Below are 7,258 nucleotides of genomic sequence, written 5' to 3'. Positions count from 1 at the left end.
TTTTTTATTGGTCTTATGAAGTATTCTAATTTGTTGAGATAGTGAATTGGTGGGTTTTTGTTAAATGTGAGCCAAAATCATCACAATTAAAAGAACCAAAGACTTAAACTACTTCAGTCTGTGTGCACTGAATTTATTTAATACACGAGTTTCACAATTTGAGTTGAATTACTGAAATAAATGAACTTTTCCATGACATTCTAATTTATTGAGATGCACCTGTATATATATATACACACACAGTATATAAAAATGTCACCTCTGATCAATTTAATGCATCTTTGCTCAGTAAAAGTATTCATTTCTTTCAAGAAAATCTTACTGATCCCAATTTCTCTTGGTCTGAATGTCAAGTGTAATACATAAATTGCTGCATCAAAGATGACCTTCTTTATTTTTTACTTTAATCAGGCACTCACTATAGCTAAAATAGCTGTCAGTCAGTGCTAGAAAACTTCCACAAAAGTGTCTGATATTTGAGGACGCAACAACTTTATAACCACAGACAAATGTGGTTAATTTCATAACCAGCAAACCCAAGGGACCAAGATGTCTGCATGCTTATAGAATCATGTTGATTTTTTCTCATAAGCAAAGTCAAGACTACAAGAAAACAACTTATGTTAAATTGAGATCGCAAAAAAATAAGGCAAGCATGCACATCCTCTTTTCCATAATATCTATATATCTATTATACTCATAGTTACACCATTAGTTGTAGCACAGTAAGCTTGCAGAGAAAACTGTGACAGAGCAGTTTAACAGGTATCACTCATAAGCATGCAGGTCCGAAACTCATTCAGACAGACACATTGTGTTCAGGCCGAGCATTTGACAGTCATGCAGTACCATGTGCAAACAGCTCGCATCTTCCACAACAATCCCAGTGTGTGTCTAGGAAACAGTCACTCTACTGAGCCTTTTCAAAGCAGCTTACAGCCGCGGCCCGGGCCGCAGCCGGCACACGTGTGAAACGTACATTCTCACGCATGCTAATGCACACAAGCTCGCAGGCCTGGCCCAGACACACTCTCTCAGAGTCTCAGCCAGAGTGCATTGGTTCCCATATGCAGAGGGGGGCATGTGTGTGTGCGCAGCGACCCTCCCAGTCAGCTGGACTTCAGCATGTTTACTGGAGCAGCACACCTGCGTCCTAACAGCTGAGAGACACATTGTTCTACCTGTCTCCTTTCAGGATTGTCACTGCACTAAATTTATATATATATATATATGTATATATATATAAAATGAAAAATATAAAAAAAACAAATATCAAATATATATTTTTAATAGGAATGTAAACATATTTTTTTTTAAAACACTTTTTTTTTACAGTGGAGCCAGTGAAAATGCTAGCAAATAACTAAAGTCCAAACATCAAATTAAAAAAGAAAAACTCTAATAATAAATTCTTTAATGTCAAGCCCTGTGATTTAAATTTAAAAGGTGTTTAAATATCAATATTAACATTAAATATTATATATTATATTAAATATTATAAATTCAGCAAGTTGAGAACATTTAATTAGCATATTATGTTTATATCATCTATTGGCCACCCTGCTACAGTTACATGCTACATTAAAAACATTTTGTTTACTGAATTAAAGCTGAAATAGAATAAAATATAAATATAAATATTAGACTAAAATGTTAACTTTAATTGCCAATTTTTATTTAAGTTTAAGTTTAAATAAAAAGTACAAACTGGAAATAAATAAATAAACTTATTACTTTCATGTTTAACATATTTTATTATATTTTACTTTATTATATTTTATTTTACTTTTCTTTTTTTGATGCATCAGACTATTTAATTACTTAAATATTTACATATTATTATATGAAACCATGATCCGCACTCACAAAAATATAAATCAAATCTAAAAAAAAATATATCATATAAAACGTTAAAAGAAGGCTATTTTTGTGAGTGTGGAATGGATCATGGTTTCATATTTTGAAAATATAAAAATAAAAGCTAATTCTAAAGGTCAATAAAAACTTCAATAGTATATAATTAATATTAAGCACCGAAAAACCCATATTGACTAAAAGGTTAAAGGAATTTATCATATATCTTACAATTGATATCAATAAATAAAGCAATTCCAATAATAGATAAAATAACATATATTGTAGAACTATTAAATGAATGCTTATTTACTGTAGGTTTAATTACTTAAATATTTACATATTATTATATGAAACCATGATCCGCACTCACAAAAATATAAATCAAATCTAAAAAAAATATATCATATAAAACGTTAAAAGAAGGCTATTTTTGTGAGTGTGGAATGGATCATGGTTTCATATTTTGAAAATATAAAAATAAAAGCTAATTCTAAAGGTCAATAAAAACTGCAATAGTATATAATTAATATTAAGCACCAAAAAACCCATATTGACTAAAAGGTTAAAGGAATTTATCATATATCTTACAATTGATATCAATAAATAAAGCAATTCCAATAATAGATAAAATAACATATATTGTAGAACTATTAAATGAATGCTTATTTACTGTAGGCTGAGAGGTTCATAACTATGTGTGTGGGTTTAATAATGAATGCCTGGTGTTACGTGCGTTCTTCAGCATCAGTTCACATTGTTCAACAAGTGATCTCAGCCTCACGCTACACTTATTATCATCATCGCACTGAATCAGCGTTATGTCTCCTCTGAGGAATATTCTTGTCACATGAGCACATAATTTAATGATGTAATGCTGAAGTCATATCTATTGTAGTTACGGGCATCATCACCCATATGATCTGCACCACCTGAATGTGAAAAGAAATATCATATTGCTTCATCATAGCTCTAAGCCCACACCACTGACCTCACTCAAATATAACGATGATTGCAGCCCGTGTCATTATCTTAATCATCTTCATCATTATCACCATCACCAGAATAGAAGCACACAGCATGTACTCAGTCACTCTGTTTGCACCACTGGGAGAAATTCACAGCTGTCATCATCAAGCTCTGCGTTTTCTCTGAATATCTTGACTATAGCAGGGGCCAAACAACACGGCATAATGTCCCCACGCTGATCCCAGTTATTTATTTTCATCAGGTGCTCAGCTTGTTCTGTGCCAGAACTTGTGCAAGTCCGTCCCCGTCGCAGCTGAGGGCAAAAGCTGCGAGATCAGTGGAGAAAAGAACCTACAGGAGCGGTGAGTCAGATCTGAGTCAAGCCCTGCTCCCCGCACACTCAGTCACGATGCTGCTGATCATATCAGACTTGCCAGCTGACCTTCTGAGGGTGTCATACGAGGAGACTTGGTTGTTTCTTATATGGGCACTTTTGGTCCTGAGGACATTGGAAAGGAAGAAATTATTCTCCCTTAAAATGCTTTTCGTTTTTCTCTTTTTTTTTTTTAAATAGTCACCTTACAAGTGAAATTCAAGCATTTTTGTTGCCCCCCCAAACCATTATGAATATATTACAAATCACTATTCATTCAGTGGTGGAAATTATGGTCGTTTTTAGGAAATAATATGGCAAATTTTTTATACATAAAATTATATAATTTACACAAAAATAAAATGATATTTTCAGGCTTTTTTGCATAATTTGATATGCACAATTAAAATAATATTACACAGACACACACTTGTATTACATTATATATTACACACACACATATACATTTATTTTATATGATTAATCTTACATTATTATTAAAATATTGTACATTTAAAAAAATTTTAACACTATGTAACCATCATTTTAAAAATTATATATAATTAGTTTGAAAAATATTTAATTTTTTATTTTATTACCATAGTTTAATAGGTAAATAATTCATATTAAATTTGTTTTAATACAATTTTTCCATATGTTAAGATTTAAAAGTCTTGGACAAGGATAAAACAAATCACTTAAATGTGAATTTATACATTTTTATTAATTTAATATCAGTTAAAAATAAAATTAATTCATTTATTAAAGTAAATGCAATCAATTCAAATACTAAACACATAATAACAATTTTCCATAGGTTAAGATTAAAAGTCTTGGACAAAGATCAAATAAAAAACAAATCACTGCCATGTGAATTTATTCATTCATATCAATTAAAAATAAAATTAGTTCATTTATTAAATTCATTCAAATTAAATAATAAACAAATAATAACAATTTTATTTTAAAAGTCTTGGGAAAATATAAATTAAAAAACAAATCATTGCAATGTGAATTTATTAACATTTATTAATTTAATATCAATTAAAAATAAAATTAATTAATATATTAAAGTAAGTTAATTAAAATCAAATAATAAACACATAATAATTTCTTTATAGGTTAAGATTAAAAGTCTTGGACAAAGATAAAATAGAAAAAATGATTGCAATGTGAATGTATTCATTTTTATTAATTTAATACAAATTAAAAATCAAATTAATTCATTTCTTGAAGTCATTAAAATAAAAAATTAAACATTAATTTAAAAAAAAGATTAAAAGTCCAAAATAAAACTATAATCAAAATAAAAAAGGCTTTTGAAAATTATTAGAATCAACTGATAACATTGTGTAAAAAAAATTGTGTGACATAGCAAAAAGAATAATGTCCTTTAAAGGCTCACAAAAGTGCCTTTAGTTGGAGAAACACCCAGTTACACTCACGCTGGAACTTCTACTGACTTTTGTCACAAAAACACTACGGACCACATGACAGTTTTAGAGAAAGAGTGGGAGGGCAGCAATGAAGAAGGAGAGTAACACAGGAATTTAAAGAATCTGACTTGTTCGTGTCATAAATACGCATCCGCGCCAAGAATTCAGGGAATCAGGCAATAGGCAGCGGGAATGGAGACTGGGACCTGCCCACAAAGCTGAGATCAGTTGTGTTGTGAGCAGCTGCCCTGTGCTTGACCCCAGAGGTTCACATGCTGTAAACTGGGCAGGACAATGGGAGGACTTCATTAGCGCAATTGTTATCATGGCATCAAGACACACTTTTTTCTGAGAAGAATGACCGTAAAAAAAGACTCTGCATGTGTGCATGAAGAAATAGTGATATACAGTGAGATATGGAGGAAGAGTTGACTAAGAGTGCAAGTTTAGGTCAGTACATATGTGTGTGTATAAAGATTGACTGTAAGCACAGCATTACTCACTGTGCTCTGGGTTGCAGCTGGGACTGCTCCACTTCACTGCTTTGGTTGTCTCAGCAACTCAGTGCACGGCACGGGCACGCAGATGGCACAATGCCAGGTAAAGGGGGGGGGATGTTGGCATCGGCCTGTGGTTCTTCCAGCTGGCACTGCCAGGAACTCAGATACCCTGCACAGAATAGCCAACTTTAATCAAACACCATCTTACACTTGTGCTAAATCTGCATAGATGTCATTACCGGACTTACAGTACTAAATATATTCCTCAAACATTTCTTTGAAGTTTCTTTTAAACCCTATGAATAGCTTTATGCTTTTTTAAGGTTAAAATGTGAACACCTCCCATATACTTACATGCAGTAAGCCTATATACACTATAACATTTCCTTGCTTAACAAAAACATCTTAAACTAGCAAAAGACTGGTTTGCTGGTCTTATCTGGTCTCCCAGTCTGGCCAGATTGCCATTATTGTTGGTATTAGAAGGGGTTTTGTCACTTTTCAGTTGGTCAGACTGGTCTGTTGGATGGTTTTTAAAGGTTATTTTTTGCACATTTCAGCTCGTCAAACTGAGAGACCAGATGGCTGCCAAATAAACGAGCTGAAGTCAGGATGGGAGAACGGTTTAAACCAGCTAAGACCAGCTTGGCAAGGTTGAAACCTCATCTTAAACCAGCTTAGACCAACAACAAACCATCAGTCTGGGTTAAACACATTAAGTTAGAAATGGTATTTCCTACAGTAAACAGAAGTCTAGTTTAGGGTGGAATTTATAATAGACTTAACCTATATTAATGCATTTTAGTAATATATTCAGCTATTTAACAGAGTATGTAGCAAATCAGCAATATGTTCAAAAGAAAAACAAGCAAAAATTAGCAATGATTCGATAAAGAAGCAATTTCAGCTAGTCAGGCTGAAAATCCAGCTGGCTAACCAACTAAACTAGGATGGAAGAACAATTTAAACCAGCTAAAACCATCTTAAACCAGATTAGACCAACAAATCATCTTAGTCTGGGTTAAACTGCTTAAATAGGGTAAATTAGAACCAGCATTTCCTACAGAAAACACAAGTCCAGTTTAGGGAGATATTTAAAAAAGCAAAAACCATCAAAGACGGTAGTCTGCTTATCATGTTACCATAGTAGTCTTGATTTATGGAGCAATCTGCTTGACTGAACAACAGCTCTTTGTCCTGTGCTCTCTAATGGTCAATCTGATGTGTCTTGACAGCGACTCTCTCCTGCCCTCTATTGGTCGATTTGAAGTATTACAACGATAAACAAAGCAGTTCTGTGGCCCAGTTTCATGACCTTGTATTTGATTAAGTATTGTTTTCCAAAAGGTTGACTTTATCAGGAAACACGCGGAAAGATTCGTCACATTAGTCTGGCCAAATGAATGACAGAAACTTAATCACAACATGACAGAAAATATACTAAAAATCGACGCATGCTTCATTTGTTTGTGTTGCTAACTCTGCGTATCAAGTAAACAAAATCGAGCACATAAGAATGAATTGTAAGGTCCTACCTATTTAGGCCTATATTAAACCTGAAGTGAAATATGGCCACGTGGTTATAGAGTTGAACTTGCATCGACCTTATAAATTTGGGGCACCTTGCAGTCCAGATGGGATGAGAAATCCAGTCACATGAAAACTGTTCATAACAGTTTATGAAACAGCACTCTTCATAACAGATTATGGAAAGCAGCCAGTTTGACCTCGCCAAATAGTCACTAGTCAACCTAATTTAAGGTTGACTTGACTAGTTAGCAGTCGCGGTCCACTAGGTGGCCTCAGTTAACTTCAACATATGTACAACAAAAACACAACCTTTTGGTAACCTTTATTCAACTTGTCAGGTAACAAAAAGGCATTATCGTATCACAAATATAGGATAATATATAAAATATATATATTTTTAATTACCACAAATATGTAAAAATCACAAATATATAAAAATCTATTAGTTTTAATGCACTACTGATTTTTTTTACCAAACTTGGAGCAACTTTAGCAAATCTGCATTTGTGTAAATAAAACTAATAATAATTCATAATTATTATAAAAACTAATAATCAATACCTATAATCAAATTATTATTACACAAAAAAGGCAGC

At 32.6% G+C, this 7,258-nt stretch overlaps 1 long non-coding RNA gene across 1 annotated transcript; it reads right to left on the bottom strand.

Annotated features, from left to right (window-relative positions):
* Positions 1-4,538: 4,538 nt before the first annotated feature.
* Positions 4,539-6,911, bottom strand: LOC107591287 (uncharacterized). The gene is made up of 3 exons (XR_001609865.1): positions 6,668-6,911; positions 5,136-5,301; positions 4,539-4,914 (listed from the first exon to the last, which is right to left on the bottom strand). It is a non-coding gene; the product is annotated as an uncharacterized lncRNA (long non-coding RNA).
* Positions 6,912-7,258: the final 347 nt, after the last annotated feature.

This window comes from Sinocyclocheilus grahami, unplaced genomic scaffold, assembly GCF_001515645.1.
Source record: "Sinocyclocheilus grahami isolate Dianchi unplaced genomic scaffold, SAMN03320097.WGS_v1.1 scaffold139.1, whole genome shotgun sequence".
Classification (NCBI taxonomy): Eukaryota; Metazoa; Chordata; class Actinopteri; order Cypriniformes; family Cyprinidae; genus Sinocyclocheilus; species Sinocyclocheilus grahami.
Note: the sequence above shows the minus strand (reverse complement) of the source record. Positions and strands in the feature narration are given on the sequence as shown.